The sequence below is a fragment of the Heptranchias perlo genome, chromosome 20 (assembly GCF_035084215.1).
Source record: "Heptranchias perlo isolate sHepPer1 chromosome 20, sHepPer1.hap1, whole genome shotgun sequence".
Classification (NCBI taxonomy): Eukaryota; Metazoa; Chordata; class Chondrichthyes; order Hexanchiformes; family Hexanchidae; genus Heptranchias; species Heptranchias perlo.
Genome location: NC_090344.1, coordinates 5,772,573 through 5,790,684, shown reverse-complemented (window position 1 = coordinate 5,790,684; position 18,112 = coordinate 5,772,573). Strand labels below are relative to the sequence as shown.

Sequence of the window (18,112 nt, the reverse complement as noted above, 5' to 3'; positions counted from 1 at the left end):
GAGGTCGAAGATTAGCGACGACGTTATCAAATGGCGGAGCAGGCGCGAGGGACTGGATGGCTAACTCTTGCTCCTTTCGCTGATGTTGGTCTGCTGGAAAAGCAGAACTTGCCAGCTGTTTTAAATTTTTTAGCCTGAACAGGGACTTGAACCCTGGACCCTCAGATCACTACCTGTTTTAAAAGTCTGATGCTCTACCGACTGAGCTATCCAGGCTCGCTATTGGATGGGTTTCCATCACACAGATACATGGTGGGTCTCTGAATTATCCCTGTCGATGCCGAATTAGGGGGAGTATCCCTTTGAAAAAATTTTCAGCAACGTGTTGAGGAGAATCCTTGTTTCTGTTGAACATGATGTAAGAAACATGGGCAGCGAAATCGTGATTTTGCAGTTCTTCTTGGTTGTACAAAATGTCTTGTCATTCGTTAGCAGCAATTAAACAAAAACACTTTACCCAATGGCTCAAAAGCTAAACTTGTTCCACACGGGAGCTGGAAAAGGCCTCTCGACCTTTCAGCTGATCAACAATTGAAAGCTGAATAATTTCACCCGATACACCGTGACACCAGGCAGTAAGTTTGCCTCCCGAATTTCCCCTACACGACACTTCAAACCGATCAATACCTGCTTCACGGAAAGAAGAATTGTGTTTTTGGTTCTTTGGATTCAATGATCTCGTGCCGGCCGCTTTACCATTTCAGCTGTCGCCAATTTCCCCTTCTCCTCTGAAAACAAATAAACTCGCACCTGCTATTGCAAGACGGGAGGCCAGAGGAGCCTCAGTGCCCACATGGGGACATGAAGAAGCATTTCTCCAGCTTATAATTATTTTTGAAGTAAGGCGCGCTGACCCATTGCGCCACTGGAGCCGCGCACGGTCTGTGTCACCAGCGCTCCCATCAAACAGCTTCATCCTCCGTCTCTCAATTGTCGCTTCGTGATCTTTCCCACACAGAAGCCTCCAACCAAGAGGCGCTTCGTTTAACATCCGCAGTGACCTTTAAAAGCCGTGGAATCTGAAACAAAGCCCCAGACGATAAGAACTTTTAATGATATTGTTATTATTATTAACTTAAGGACAATTATTTCCATGCTACTTTGAGGATTTGGGGAAATTGGGAGCTGAAACTAAGGAACTCTCTCTGGGCTGTCGTTGATTGAAGAGATGGGAGTTATTTCATTTGAAAACCGAGACTCTGAACTTTCTGATGGAGAAGTGTGACAGAAAATTGTGGTTAGTGGCAGTTGCCGGGGAGATCCAGAGGAGAGGGAGAAAAGTCAAAGTCACAGCTGTGACAGCTCAAGTGCTCTGCTTATCTGTAATATCTGGAAAGTAATGTAAAATACAGGACAAACCAGTTTGGTCTCGGTTATCAACAATACTAAAAGTCCCCGGTTCAAAGGCGGGACTTTTCGTATTTTTGGTAAAGAGATAACGGATTTAACCGCCAGACCGCAATCATTCCACATGAATCTGAAGCGTCTTCCGGAAAACGGCAGTGCGAACTGTTATGTTCGTGTCATCACTTGAAAGACCCACAATTACCGACAGTATATTTGAACGAGTTTTGCAGCCAAACCGCGATAGAAGCCGCTTTGCATTCGTCAAACGTGTGCGTGACGATATTGGGGGTGATAAGGGTCGATTTCAATTATTTGAAATCTCACCATCTGACCCGAAGATGGACCGCAGAATCGAATTTTTGCTGTAAGTCCTGAATTGAACCAAAAGGCGCAACAAGCAGGTCGAAGAAATGAAGAGTAGAAAATGTGGATGAAACTTGCACGAGTGAAAATCCCTGTCTGTTGAAAGACTCAGTCCCCAGTGGTGAAGAGCATTGGTATTTCAAGCTGCCTCACAGCTCACACACACACACCATTGGCTCATTTAATCACCTTCAACAACTCAAATACATCAACACTTAATCTTCTTTTCACAAGGAAATACAAACCTTTTCTATGCAACTTGTCCGCAAAATTTAACCATTTTAGCCCCGGTATAATTCTGGTGAATCTGCGCTGCACCCCCTCCAAGGCTAATATATCCTCCCTGAGGTGTAGTGCAGAGAACTGAATGCAGTATGCGAAATGTGGTCACAACAGAGTTTATATAACTGTAACATAACTTCCACCCCTTTGAATTCCAGCTCCCTTAAGATAAAGACCAATGTTCCATTCGCCTTTTTAATTATTTTTTTGCAACTGTCCACTGACTTTTCATGATTTCTGTACTTGGACCCGTAAACATCTTTCCTCCTCCACAGTTCCAAGCTTCTCACCAGTTGGAAAATATTCTCATCTATCTTGCTTTGGTCCAAAGTGGATGACCTCACACTTCCCCATATTGAAAGTTTGAACAGTCTTCGGCTCTTTTCCATTGAAAATAGAAGGCTGAGGGTGACCGGAAATAGGACTTTAAGATTATGCAAGGGTTTGATAGGTCAGACGTAGGTAAGGCGTTTGCAATTTTGTGTGGCGGAGTCCAAAATTGGTGCCATAAACATAAGATAGTCACAAATTAATCCAATATGGCATTCAAGAGAACAATATTTACAAAGAGGCTCGCTTGAATGTGCAACTCGCTACTGCAAGGAGAAGTTAAGGCGAAAAGCATGGATGCAGTTACGGGGAAGAGAGATAAACACATGGAGGAGAAAGGAATATTAGGGTTTGCTCAAAGGGTTGGACGAAAAGGGGTTGGAGGAGGCTCGTCCGCAGCATAAACACCGGCATAGTCTAGTTGGGCCGAATTGTTTGTTTCTGTGATGTACATTCTATGTAATTCTATGTAAGCTCCATCTGCCACAGTTTTACCAACTCACTTAATCTATCAATTTCTCTTTGCAACTTTAAGCTCCCATCTACACTACTCACCATGTCACCTAACTTGGTGTCGTCGACAAACTTGGATATATGGCTCTCTATTTCTTCATTTGCCTCATTTATAAACATGGTAAAAAGCTGATGCCTTGGTACAGATCCCTGGGGGACACCACTAATCACAGCCTGTCAATTTGAGCACAGATCCATTATCCCTACTCTCTGTCTCCGACCTCCCAATCAACTCACTACCCATGTCAATAGGTTGCTTTATTGTCCATGTGCTCTCATTTCTGTTAACAGTCACTTATGTGGTACCTTATCGAATGCCTCTGGAAGTCAATATACATAGAACACCGATAGACAATCCATTATCTACCACGTTATTACATCTTCAAGAAGTTCAACTCGTTTTGTTAGACTTGACTTACACTTTACAAATCCATGCTGGCTTCTCTGATCAATTCATATTTATCCAAGTGCTCAGTCATTCTTCCCAAATAACAGATACTGGTAACTGCCCCACAGCAGATGACAGACGAATAGGTCGATAATTTCCTACTTTATCTCTCCTCCCATTCCTAAATAATGGACTGACATTGGCAATTTTTCAATCCATGGAACAATTCCTGAAACAAGAGAGTTTTGAACGATCATGACTGAAGCATGTCCAATTTCCTCACCTACTCCTTTTAATCCCCTGGGATGGTAAACATCAGGTCCTGGAGATTTGTCTATCTTTAATCGAATTATTTTCTCCAATACCATTATTTTACTTAGATTGAATCCCCTTGATTTATTTCTGGGCTCGATTAGGTCGGGGTATAATTCTTGATTCGAGGTTCATACCCCGGAGAAGGCCAAATTTAGCCCTCGACTTTTGATCTTGACGTGCGGTTCAAACTTTTGTAAGGAGGGAAAAGACGTCCCCAAATCACTCCACCTGAATCTCAAGCGCTTTCGGAAGAAGTTCAGTTCAAACAATCAGGACTTTGAAGGCACCTCAATGACCTACACTTTCATTGAACGAGCTTTGTTTGCAATTGCCTTCCACCTTGAAATCGCTGTGGGCTTTTTTCTCACTGAAGCAAGGACTGGCCGCTTTGTATCTGTGAGCATGTCGGTGACGAGGTTAGCTTTGATTTCGGTCGCTTTCAATTTTGAAGATCTCGTCAAGTTCAGGGAAAAGAAACCGAGAATCGAATTGTCGCTGTCAGTGATGAATTGAATGGATTGGTGCTTCAAGCAGATCAGGAAAATGCGCAGTGCGATCGCTCAGGAGTTCCAAATCCACCCTCTCGCCACTCGTCGATCGTGTTAACTGAGCTTTTCTCTGGCCCAGTGTCACCGCGCTGAAATCGAGTATTTATCTGGCACGTTTCTCTTAACTTCATAGTTGCTGGTTTAAGAGTGAAGACCGGCTCGTTGGATTTTCACTCCTGCAAGCTTCAACCATTCATTTTGGAAAAGTAAACTGACAGTGGAGAGCTGTTATATTGGTCGCTGCAGCCTCAAGGTTTAGCTCAGTGAATTGTTGGTTTAGCAGGTGACCTCTTCACTTGTCTCGATGGTGCTATTGGTTAGATTGATTCGAGCCCTCATTTTTTTTTTCCTGATGATTCATCGCCTCAAAATTCCAGGGTTTCAATGTGTGTTTTGTCTGCAAGAAAACGTACCGTGATCATTGCTGGCTGAGCAGGGCTAATATTCCACCTTTTGCACTGTGGACTAAAAATAACCTTGTGATCGCATAGCAGGCACATGAAAGTTATAAAGGAATGGAACATTGGCTTCACGGAAATCACAATTCACCTTGACAGACAAGGTCCCGAAAGGCGAATTCGCTGTGACATGGAAATTTCTGGAGTGAGCGAGACCAGACTGTTTCTATGTTCAGAGAATAAATGGCGCACGCTTTATGTTAGAAAAGCAAAACGGTGGGGATTTTTGTCCTAGCCCGATGCCTTTCGTGTTGTATCAGATGTCCCTCGTTGCGTTACTTTCATCTTGATCGCATAAACAGTTAGGGCGTTCTTGTGATATATGGTGACAATTGCCTGCTTTGATAAATTTAACAACGGCTGCACCGGATTCCTGGCGTCATAAACACTGAACTTTTAATCCAACTCTTAACATACAGCCTGTAAAATGATGAAATTTCATCACATGCAAAGCACAAAAATCAAAGATTCCTACCACTCGCTTGCCAAAGAATTTTTACTTATATCACCTTTGGTTCTTTTGCCAATCACCTTAAATCTATGCCCTTTGGTTCATGTCCCTTCCGCCAATGGGAACAGTTTCACTCTATCTACTCTGTCAAGGCCCTTCATGATTTTGAATATCTCTATCAAATCTACTCTCAGCCTTCTCAGTTCCAAGGTGAACAATCCCAGCTTCTTCAGTCTATCCATGTAATTTAAGTACCTCATCCCTGGAATCATTCTGGTAAATCTCCTCTGCACCCTCTCAAGGCCTTCATATTCTTCCAAAAGTGCACTGCCCAGAACTGGACACAATACTTCATTTGTGGCCGAAATAGTATTTTATAAAGGTTCATCATGACTTCCTTGTTTTTATACTCTATGCCCCTCTTTATAAAGCCCAGGACCCCGTCTGCTTTTTAAACCTCTTTCTCAACCTGCCCTGCTCCTTTCAACGATTTGTGCACATATACCCGCAGATCGCTCTGTTCCTCTAACCCTTTTAGAATTGTGCCCTCTAGTTTATATTGCCTCTCCTCGTTTTTCCCACCGAAATGCATCACCTCGCATTTTTCAGTGTTAAACTTCATCTGCCACGTGTCCGTCCATGCCAGCGGCGTGTCCATATCCTCTTCAAGTCTATCCTCCTTACTGTTCTCTACCCTTCCAAGTTTTGTGTCATCTGCAAATTTTGATATTGTACCCTTTACTCCCAAGTCCAAGTCATTAATATATATCAAGAAAAGCAGTGGTCCCAGCACCGACCCCTATGGAACACCATTGCCCACCTCCCTCCAGTCCGAAAAACAACCATTCACCACAACTCTCTGTTTCCTGTCATTTTGCCAGTGCTGCATCCATGTTGCTATTGCCCCCTTTATTCCATGGGCTGCAATCTTGACAGCAAGCCTACCACGTGGCACTTTATCAAACGCTTTTTGAAAGTCCATATACACCACGTCAACTGCATTGACCTCATCTACCCTCTCTGTTACCTCATCAAACAACTCTATCAAGTTGGTAAAACACGATTTGCCTTCAACAAATCCGTGCTGGCATTCCCTAATCAATCCACACTCGTCCAAGTGACTGTTAATTCTGTCCCGGGTTATCATTTCCCAAACTTTCCCCATCACCGAGGTTAAATTGACTGGCCTATAGTTGATGGGTTTATCTTGACACCCTTTTCTTGAACAAGGTTGTAACATTTGCAATTCTCTAGTCCTCTGGCATCATCCCCATATCTCAGGATGTTTGGAAGATTATGGCCAGTACCTCTGCAATTTCCCCCTTTTATTCCCTCAGCATCCTCGGGTGCATCCCATCTGGACTAGATGACTTATCTATTTTAAGTACAGCAAGGCTTTCCAGTACCTCTTCTTTCTCATTTTTAGCCCATCCAGTATCTTAATTATATCTTCCTTCATGGAGAATCTGGCAGCATCTTCTTCCTTGGTAAAGAACAATGCACAGTATTCATTTAGTACCTCTGCCATGCCCACTGCCTCGATGAGTAGATCTCCTTTATGGTCCCTAATCGTCCCCATCCCTCCTCTTACTACTCGTTTACTGTTAACATGTCTGTAGAAGACTTTCTGATTCCCTGTTATGTTTTCCGCTATTCTTATGCTCTCTCTTTGTCCCTCTTATTTCCTTTTTCACTTCCCCTCTGAACTTTCTATATTCTCCCTGGTTGGCACTTGTGTTATCAACCTGACACCTGTCATAAGCCACTTTTTCCCGCTTCATCTTACTCTCTATCTCTCTTATTGCCCAGGGAGCTCTTACTTTAGTTGCCCTACCTTTCTACCTCTTTGGAATGTACCTTCTCTCTACCCGAATCATCTTTTTAAAAGCCGCCCACTGTCCAATTTTAGTTTTGCCTGACAATCTTTGATTCCAATTTACCGGGGCCAGAACTGTTCTCATCCCATTGAAATTGACCCTCCTCCAATTGAGTATTTTTACTTTAGAGTGGAGAGAGTCCATTTCCATAGCTATTCTAATCCTTATGAAACTGATCGCTGCACCCTCAATGCTCCCCCACTAACACTTGCTCCACTTGGCCCGCCTCATTCCTTTGAACCAAGTCCAGCAATGCCTCCTTCCTCAGTGGGCCAGAAACGTACTGGTCGAGAATGTCATCCTGAACACATTTCAAAAATTCTTCCCCTTCGTTGTGCCTTGTATTATTGTTATCTCTGTCTCCATGAGGATATTTGAAATCCCCGGTTATTAATACTCTATGGCTTTTGCACCTCTCTGTAATTTCCCATTCAAATTTGCTCCTCTTTTCCTTCCCACTAGTTGGTGGCCAATAGAATACACCCAGTAGTGTGATCGCACCTCTATTGTTCCTTAACTCGAACTCAGTACCCGGGAGAAATTCCCTAGTTCCTGGGCACTTTGTATTAAGCAGTAGTTAGCAGCAAATAATGTTTGTAGTGGGACTGAGAAATGCTTAAACAGCCGGCACCCTGAAAAACAGAGCTCCAAGTGTCGGTTTAAATGAAGTCCTGAACTGACAGAGCGGAGGCCGGATGGGGATTGAATTAAATCCCAATTCACTGAATCTAAACAAGGTTTTTCTAAGTGAATCTGTCAGGAGTGGGATTCCTGAGCTTGTGTGTGAGCTGAAACTGGATCGGTCCCGTTCTGTAAAGAAAGAATAGCAGGCGGCTCCCAGACAGGGCTCTGGCCGGGACTGGCAGCTCTCCGCAGGTAACGGCTGGATATCAGAGCGGGGCTCCTGCGCTGTTGCTGCTGCTGCTTCCGCCTCTTCGAGTCACTGTGGCGGTCGGTATCGATCTCCTTCCTATGGATCCGGCTACATGAACTTGCTGTGTACCTCGTGGCGCAACTGTAGCGCGTCTGACTCCAGATCAGAAGGATGCGTGTTCGAGTCACGGCTGGATCATCACATTTTCGCAACGTTTGAGTGTCGCTTTGTTTTCTGGCGGGGCAGTCTTTTTGGGATGGTCTGTTCAATGTATGTAAAATTATATTTATCAGAGAATGAACACACCACAGAAGGAGGTCATTGAACCCATCAATTCCATACCTGACTTTTGTAAGAACAATCCAATTGGTCCCATTCGTCCCTTTCCCCGTGGCCCTGCATTTTCCCCTTCAGGTACTTATCAAATTCCTTTTTGAAGTCCACGATTGAATCTGCTTCCACCACCCTTTCAGGCAGCGCATTCCAGATCAGAACCATTCGCTGCGTAAAAAAGATTTTCCTCATGTCGCCTTTGGTTCATTTGCCAATCACCTCAAATCTGTGTCCTCTGGTTCTCGACACTTCCGCCAATGGGAACAGTTTCTCTTTTTTAACTTTATCGAAACCCTTCATGCCTTTGAGCGCTTCTATCAAATCTCCTCTGAACCTTCTCTGCTCGAAGGAGAACAACCCCATCACGGCGTAAATGCGGTCAATTAGCTCCAATTTATTGATTTGGGCATAAAACAAAAAGTGAAAGAATGGCAAGGCGTTGTGCGAAGGAAGCTCACTGCTTTCAGACAATAAATCCCAATCGCTGTGTCAGCGCTGGGTTCAAATCCTACTACTGATAGAATTTTTGGTAATGTTAATTTTGACCTGTTCACAGAAAACCCGATTGTGGTGCAATGGAGCAGAGGATGTGAAAGAAGCTGAAAGTGGAAATGCAGATATTAGTTTCATCACAGGGACAGGACACGTTTCCACAGGTAAACGCCTGTCACCTTAAGATTCTTTCCAGCAGAGTGGGACAGGTGATCAGAGTGACCGGACTCGAGCGGCGCAATCAGTCAGTGCGCGGTCCTTATATGACAGTAAATGATCGGGAAATGGCGAGATTGTTAATTCGAGTCTCAGCTAAGTCAAACAATCATTTTGCTTATGAACATTTCGACCGGAGTTGAAGGTACAATTGGTGTGTTCTAAAATGCATCTACTTATTTGAATTGCCATGTGGTTCCTCCGGACTTCTCTGTTGCAATGTTTAGTATTACTTGTGCAGAGGAGGGAGGCTGCGGTTTTGGAGAAGCAAACTATGATTTTGATCCATCTACAAATCGTGGGATTTAACTGGAGCTTTAAACCAGCGCCTTCGACCGCTCAGCCAGGATGCTTTCCATCCTGCACTGCAGCAGTAGTTTTACAGGAATAGAATTACTGCAAACAAGAATTCTACCCCTCAAGCACCAATGCTCGCACGGCAGCCGGATGCATGTGTCCAGTTAGAAACCTGTCTGAAGGAACATACAGTCTGACAGAGCCGGAAGTCCAGCAGATTGACTTTCGGTCTGAGCAGAGGATGAGCCTCCTCCTTGAGAGTGTTCCGCCAATCCAGCTCAGATTGGGATTAAGAATCATGAATTCGGGTAAGATGAAGTGTTGGGGGCAGTTTCGCGCCCTTGACAGACATGAATGATCCTGTTGCGGTTTTGCTGCAAAATTGCACTTCCCAGCTCCCGAAACTAAAATTCAACTCTGGTGGGACTCGAACCCACAACCTTTGAATACCTCCTCCAATCATTATGTAGAAGTCCAACACGCTATCCATTGCGCCACAGAGTCAGTTATACAATGCTGTGGAGGCGTTCAGGCTGCTCCTGCTTCCGCTTCTCACATTCCGAGAGCCGCGGCGGCAGTCTGCACCGATCGGCCTCCAATGGATCCGGCTTCAGCCGCTTGCAATGGTCCTGGTGCAAGAACAGTCGCGTCTGACTCCAAATCAGTGAGCTGCATGTTTTGAACCAGGTTGAAATCACAGCATTTTCGCTGTGACTCAGGGTCCTGCCGATTGATTTTAGATCGGGACATTGTTTTAGTGTTTGTGCAACAATATCAAAATTAAGTTTGATACATTAATGAGCTTTTTTTCAGTGACTTTCGATTTACATCCTCTCCAGTTTTATGTAGAAACAGTTAACAATATTTAAGGGATGTGGTGTGGAACAAATAGGGGCAGTGGCAGCATGGATGCGAATTGGCTAACTGACGGGAAACAGAGTGTCGTGGGAAACGGTTGTTTTTTGTAGTGCAGGGAGGTAGACAGTGGTGTTCCCCAGGGGTCGGTACTAGGATGGCTGCTTTTTTGATATATATTAATGAATTGGACTTGGGTGTACAGGGCACAATTTCAAAGTTTGCAGATAACACAAAACTTAGAAGCGCAGTAAACAGTAAGGAGGATAGTAATAGACTCCTAGATGACATCGACAGTCTGGTGGAATGGACGGACACAAAGCAGATGAAATTTAATGCAGAGAAGTGCGAAATGATACATTTTGGAATGAAGAACGAGGAGAGGCAAAATGAACTAAATGGTACAATTCTAAAGGGGGTGCAGGAACAGAGAGACCTGGTGGTATTTGTGCATAAATCTTTGAAGGTGGCAGGTCAGATTGAGAAAGCGGTTAAAAAGTATACGGGATCCGGGGCTTTATAAATAGAAGCATAGAGTACAAAAGCAAGGAAGTTATGTTAAACCGATATAAAACACTGGTTCGGCCACAACTGGAGCATTGTGTCCAGTTCTGGGCACCACAGTTTAGGAAGGATATGAAGGCCTTAGAGAGGGGGTAGAACAGATGCAGAAAATAGGGTGTAGAAATGGTTCAGGGATGAGGGACTTCAGTTACGTGGATATACTGGACAAGCTCGGATTTTTCTCCTTCGAACAGAAAAAGTTGAGAGGAGATTTGATTGGAAGTGTTCAAAATCATGACGGGTTCAGATAATGTAAATTGAGAGAAACTGTTCCCATTGGCGGAAGGATCGGGAACCAGAGGACACAGATATAAGGGGATTGGCAAAAGAATCAAAGGCGACACGAGGAAAAAAAATAAGCAGCGAGATGTTCTGATCTGGAATGCGCTGCCTGAAAGGGTGGTGGAAACAGATTCAATCGTGAATTTCAAAAATGAATTGGATAAATAGTAGAAGGGAAAAAATTGCTGCCACTGCCCCTATTTGTTCCATTGGCTTCAATTTTGCTGACAAGCTTATCACTGGACTATTCTAATGGTCTCGTGGCTCGCCTCCCATCTTGCACCCTCCATAAAACTGAGCTCATCCAAAACTCTTCTGCCCGTATCCTAACTCTCACCAAGTCCCAAGCTCTTACAAAGAGACGGCACAGACTCGATGGCCCGAATGGCCTCCTTCCCTCCTCGAACGATTCTATGATTTGTCAATCTCAAATGCTTGCTGCTTCAATGAGAGCTCCGTCTGTACAAAGAACGAACAATTCAGCAGTCCTTTCCTTGTTGGCTCCGGAATTAATACAAATACCGCTCTGCGTCACTCTGTTGTTTAATTCACAAATGAGGTAAATATCAGATAGAACAAAAAGACGCCGCTGGCAATCGAATCTAGGACCTCTTGTGACAAAAAAGGCAATTTGCCCAGCTTTTGCAAATTAAGGAGACTTCATTAAGCTGCAACGACCCCACCTCATCTTCCTGATATCGACCTATCACTGTCTGTTAGCGTTTGAGGCAGTTTGTATTTTTCTATTTCTCTTGTCCATTTCGCTGTGTTTACCGATACGCTGTGTCTCTCGCTGTGTTTACCGATACTCTGTGTCTCTCGCTGTGTTTACCGATACTCTGTGTCTCTCGCTGTGTTTATCTCTCTGTGTCAATCCGTGGGCTAATTCTGAATGAACAATGAAATAAATGAGGGGTTTTAGACAACTGTCCCTCTGACACTGAGGAACCAATGAGCGAAATTTTACAATAAGATATTGTTTATTGTGAAGCAGCAAAGAAAACATTTCATTTTGAAAGACTGAGGTTCAGTTATGTGCAAACAGAAACTGTGACCACAACGTGTTTGTAACAAGCCGCCTTTCAAGCTGATGTCAGACACACTAACACTGCAGCACGAGGTGCAGGCACCGCACTGATCACCTCCATGTGTATACGGGCAGATCAGACACTTCGTTTGATACGAGAGCTTTCCATTCCCCGCCAGCTCCTGGGCACCGAGACATCCGTCAGAAGCAGCATTCACCACCACGACCAATGTCGTGCCCCCTTTGCCAGACTTCAGCAAATTTAATGCTGAAAATACAAAACAGGACGGACAGTATCTGGAAAACAGTTAAACTTTCAGTGTTCAGTCTTTGGTAAGGACGAGAAACATGACTTTGAGTAGATATTAAGTAGGTGACAATAAGAGTGCGCTGTTGTTTTATAAAGTGTGGGAGTCCATATATGAGTGCGATGATCACAAATGAACTGTGGGGGTGTATATATGAGTGTGATATTTATACATGATCTGTGGGTGTGTATATATGAGTGCGATATTTATATATGAACTTTGGGTGTGTATATATGAGTGTGATGTTTATAAAAGAACACTGGGAGTGTGAAATGAGTGCGATGTTCATATATGAACTGTGAGTGTGCATATATGAGTGTGATGTTTATATATGAACTCTGGGTGTGTATATATGAGTGTGATGTTTATATATGAACTGTGGGTGTGTATATATGAGTGCGATGTTTATATATGAACTGTGGGAGTGCATATATTAGTGCGATGTTTATAATTTTTAGAGGATGCCAACTCTGGATCCATTGGCCTATCTGATACCTCCTGAGCCCACCTTACCCTCTTTGATTCTCCCTGAGCTCCTCATCTTCTCTGATATCCTCAGAGAGTCCATTATCCTATTTGAACCTTGTCAGCGCCCTTTACGCTCTCTGATACCCGCTGAGTGCCCCTCACCCACTGAAACGCCCTGAGCGTCCTTACACTCTCTGATACCCTCTGGCAGTCCTTCCCCTCTGTGAGATCTCAATATACTCTCTGATATCCTCTGACCGTCCCTCACCCTCTCTGAGCCCCACTGCACTCTCTGATGCCCTCTGACTGTCCCTTCCCCTCTCTGAGATCCCATTGCTCAAATCGATCGCCACTCAGAAGCCATTAGACGTCCTGATGTCTTCTCAGAACACGTTACGGTCCCTGCTATCAAAGTACGGTGTAAGTTCACAGGTGGATCCACCGGTCTGTGTTAAGGATGAGATCCAGAGTTTGTTCGGTTGCTGTTGATTCCGCCTGTCCCATCCGAGAGCTCTATCGGCAGTCGGTACCGATCTCCCTCCAATATACTGGGTGTGGATATATGAATGCCTTGTTGTTTTATAAAAAGTGTGAGTGTATCTATGAGTTTGATATTTGTATGAACTGTGGATTTGTACATATGAGTGTGATATTCAAATATGAACTGTGGGTGTGTATATATGAGTGTGATGTTTTTATATGAACTGTGGGTGTGTATATATGAGTGCGATATTTTTATATGAACTGTGGGTGTGCATACATGAGTGCGATCTTTATATATGAACTGTGGGTGTGTATCTATGAGTGCGATGTTTTTATATGAACTGTGGGTGTGTATATATGAGTGCGATCTTTATATATGAACTGTGGGTGTGTATATATGAGTGCGATGTTTTTATATGAACTGTGGGTGTGTATATATAAGTGCGATCTTTATATATGAACTGTGGGTGTGTATATATGAGTGCGATGTTTTTATATGAACTGTGGGTGTGTATATATGAGTGCGATCTTTATATATGAACTGTGGGTGTGTATATATGAGTGCGATGTTTTTATATGAACTGTGGGTGTGTATATATGAGTGCGATGTTTATAATATTAAGAGGATTCCAACTCTGGATCCATTCGCCGATCTGATAGCTCCTGAGCCCACCTTACCCTCTTTGATTCTCCCTGAGTTCCATATTTTCTCTGATACGCTCAGAGAGTCCATTATCCTCTTTGAACCTTGCCAGCGCCCTTTACACTCTCTGATACCCGCTGAGTGCCCCTCACCCACTGATACGCACTGAGCGTCCTTACACTCTCTGATACCCTCTGGCAGTCCTTCCCCTCTGTGAGATCTCAATATACTCTCTGATACCCTCTGACTGTCCCTTACCCTCTCTGAGCCCCGTTACACTCTCTGATGCCCTCTGACTCTCCCTTCCCCTCTCTGAGATCCCCTTGCCCAAATCGATCGCCACACCGAAGCCATTAGACGTCCTGAGGCCTTCTCAGAACCCGTTACCGTCCCTGCTATCAAAGTGCGGTGTAACTTCACAGGTGGATCTACCGGTCTGTGTTAAGGATGAGATCCAGAGTTTGTTCGGTTGCTGTTGCTTCCGCCTGTCGCATCCGAGAGCTCTATCGGCAGTCGGTACCGATCTCCCTCCAATGAACTGGATGTGGATGTATGAATGCGTTGTGGTTTTATAAACTGTGGGTGTGTATCGATGAGTGTGATATTTATATGAACTGTGGGTGTGGATATATGAGTGCGATCATTATATATGAACTGTGGGTGTGTATATATGAGTGTGATGTTTATATATGAACTGTGGGTGTGTGTATATGAGTGCGATTTTTTTTATGAATTGCGGAATGAACAGGAGGGGAAATACCTCCTGGGGTTATATTTTCTTCCAAGACAATGACATAAAGTAAACTTTTGACAAGGGGCCGAAAAAGCTCAGTTGGGAGAGCGTTAGACTGAAGATCTAAAGGTCCTTGGTTCAATCCCGAGTTTCGGCAGTTTTTGGTTATTTAGTTTCTCCTTCCTTGCTTCGATTCTCGCATTTATTTACAGTAACATTTGAGACCAGCCACTGAAGAATTGGTGATGGAATCGAGAGGCATCAAGGATGGGAAATATTTATGGCGTCTATATTTGGCTTTGATTTCTCTCATACCTTCTGCTTTTTTCTCTTGGTTTTTTCATTCTCAGTGCCGCTAACATTGCAGCACCAGGTGTCGGCACCGCGCTGATGATCTTCATGTGTATTCGCGCCTTTCAGACACTTCGTGTGACACAAGAACGTTCCAATCCCGGCCTGTTCCGAGACACCGACTCCTCCGTCGAAGCAGCTTTCACCACCAGGACCGATATCGCGCTCCCTTTGCCGTACTTCAGCAAATTTATCGCTGAAAATACAGAACAGTTCGAACAGTATCTGGAAAACAGTTAAACTTTCAGTGTTCAGATTTTAATGAGAACTATAAAAAGGGCTTTGTGTAGATATTAAGTGCGTGTGTAGTAAGAGTGCGCTGTTGTTTTATAAAGTGTGGGAGTCTATATATGAATTCGCTGTTCACACATGAACTGTGGGTGTGTATATATGAGTGCGATGTTTATATATGAACTGTGGGTGTCTATATATGAGTGCGATGTTTATATATGAACAGTGGGTGTGTATATATGAGTGCGATGTTCATATATGAACTGTGGGTGTGTATATATGAGTGTGATGTTTATATTTGAACTGTGGGTGTGTATATATGAGTGTTCTGTTTATATATGAACTCTGGGTGTGTATATATGAGTGTTCTGTTTATATATGAACTGTGGGTGTGTATATATGAGTGTGATGTTTATATATGAACTGTGGGTGTGTATATATGAGTGCGATGTTTATATATGAACTTTCGGTGTGTATATATGAGTGCGATGTTTATATATGAACTGTGAGTGTGTATATATGAGTGCGATGTTTATATATGAACTGTGGGTGTGTATATATGAGTGTGATGTTTATATATGAACTGTGCGTGTGTATATATGAGTGCGATGTTTATATATGAACTTTCGGTGTGTATATATGAGTGCGATGTTTATATATGAACAATGGGAGTGCATGTATGAGTGCAATATTTATATATGATCTGCGGGAGTGCATACATGAGTGCGTTGTTTTTATATGAAGTGTGGGTGTGTATATATGAGAGTTATGTTTGTATATGAACTGTCGCTGTGCATCTATGGGTGCGATGTTTTTATATGAATTTCGGAATGAACAGGAGGGTGATGGAATACAGAGGCATCAAGGAATAGAAATATTTCTATCGTCTGTATTTGGCTTTTATTTCTCTGTTGCCTTCTGCCTTTTTCTCTTGGTTTTCTCACTCTCGGTGCCGGGTGACTATTTGATTTGATGCATTTGTCCTGAACTGATGCCTTTTCCACATCTCGCGGCGGTCAGAGCCGCTCTGTCTTTCTGTTGCTGCTGATGATCATTAATGGGAACAGGCCGCGAGTTAAACGTTTTCTGCAAACCGGACAAAGATAAATAAAAAGAAAGACGTGTTTCTCCGGCCGAGGGGTAAAGTTACAATGGATGTAATTCAAAGGACTGTCCCCGTGAATTTGTCTGTGTTTTTTTTCGTAAAGCTTCGATTTTAAAAGTTACAAAAACCCGAAATAAATAAAGTAAATTACAAGAATTGAATCCGTGATCATGACATTACGGTACATTTTAAGCGAATGAGTTAACCGGCCGTACTAAGGGTACATTCGGCTGTTTAATTAATTTTTGTACCTGTCTGTTGGTTGGTAGCGATTTCTGTACTTGGACCCTTAAATCTCTCTGATTCACCACTGTTCCTAGTTTCTCACCATTTAGAAAATACTCTGATTTATCTTTCTTAGATTTGAAGTGGATGACCTCGCTCGCTCCTACATTGAACTCTATTTGCCACAGTTTTGCCCACTCACTTAATCTATCAATTCCCACTTTTCACCTTCCTGCTTCGATCTGTATTAATTATTGCGCCAGAAGAAGGCTGCGTGTTCAAACCCCGGGGTCACCGTTGATTTAGAACTGATAGGATTCTGGATCGTTCGGGAATGAATGTTTTATCTGCTTTTTCACAAATAGAAGGACCTTGCTGTAAAGTCTGCTTCCCGAGTTCTCAAATTTCAGGAAGGCACCTCATTCTGCTCTTGACTTTTGATCTTGACCGAGGATCAAACTTTTGCGAAGAGGGAAACGAAGTCCCCAAATTGCTCCACCAGAATCTCAAACGCTTTGGTAAGAAGTTCAGTGTGAACAATCAGGACTTTAAAGTCACCTCAATGACCTGCACTTTCTTTTCGTGAGATTTGTTCGCCTTTGCATTCGACCGTGAAATCGCTCTCGGTTTTCATCTCACTGAAGTGAAGAGTGTGACCGCCTTGTATCTGTCAGAGTGGAAGTGACGAGTTTGGGGTCGGTATGAGTCGCTTTCAACTTTTGAAATCTCACCAAGCACCAGAGATAACAAACTTAGAATCAAACTGTCCCTGTCAGTGATGAATTGAAGGGAATATCGCTCCAAGCAGATCTGGACAACTCGCAGTGCAGCCGCACAGGAGTTCCAAATCCACCTTCTCGCCACTCGGCAATCACATGAACGGAACTTTACTCTGACCCAGTGTTACCGCGCTGAAATCGAGTATTTCTCGGCCACATTTTTCTTAATATCACAGTTACTGGTTTAATGGTGAAAACTGCTGTCCGCTGTAAGTGCAGGAGACAACTTTGTTGACACCGTGTCGTTTCACAGACCTGCTCGTTGGACCTGCTCATTTCATCTCATCTCATTTTCCGCAAACCTGAATGTTACTGGACCAGAGAATGGCGAATCACAGCTCGAAAAATCAATCCTCCCAACCACGAGGAGACTGAGTCTTCCAACAGACAGGTCCTTAATGACAAGGTGAGTTTCATGTTCAGAAATAATAGAGCACAGATTTTCACTCAGGCAAGCTTCACACCCTTTATTTTGGAAAATTACACTTACAGTAGAGAGATGTTATATTGATCGCTGCAACCTGAATTTTTAGCTGGTTGAAATAATGGTTCAGTAGCAACCGACCTGTGTCTCTGTGGCGCAATTGGTTTGCGCGTTTGACAATTAATTAAAAGATTGGTAGCTCGAGCCCACCCACGGACATTAGGGCAACTTTTACCTTAAGACTCATTGTCATGCTTTTTCTGGTTTCGAATGTGTGTTTTGGCTGCTTTGAAACTGCACGGTTTGGATGGCCAGCTGAGCACGGCCGATATTCCACCATTTAACCTGTGATTGGTTTCACGGAAATCAGAATTCTCCTTGTCAGACAAGGTCCGAAGGTTGGAGGAGAGCCGCTTCAGTCTGACACGGACATTTCTGCAGTGTGTGTCACTGGACTGTTTCCACAATGAATGTCACTCCCTTCATTTTGGAAACGGAACATTGTATTCACATTCCGAAGGGTTTCAGTTCATTACCTTGCAAAACTTTG

General features: G+C 43.5%; 3 non-coding genes across 3 annotated transcripts; 1 reads left to right on the top strand and 2 right to left on the bottom strand.

The window, feature by feature from the left end:
- Positions 1-131: 131 nt before the first annotated feature.
- Positions 132-216, bottom strand: trnak-uuu (transfer RNA lysine (anticodon UUU)). The gene is given in 2 exon segments: positions 132-167; positions 180-216. It is a non-coding gene; the product is annotated as a tRNA-Lys (tRNA).
- A 9,280-nt stretch (positions 217-9,496) lies between these two features.
- On the bottom strand, positions 9,497-9,588 carry trnar-ucu (transfer RNA arginine (anticodon UCU)). The gene is given in 2 exon segments: positions 9,497-9,532; positions 9,552-9,588. It is a non-coding gene; the product is annotated as a tRNA-Arg (tRNA).
- Positions 9,589-14,531: 4,943 nt separating this feature from the next.
- On the top strand, positions 14,532-14,604 carry trnaf-gaa (transfer RNA phenylalanine (anticodon GAA)). Its single transcript has one exon. It is a non-coding gene; the product is annotated as a tRNA-Phe (tRNA).
- Positions 14,605-18,112: the final 3,508 nt, after the last annotated feature.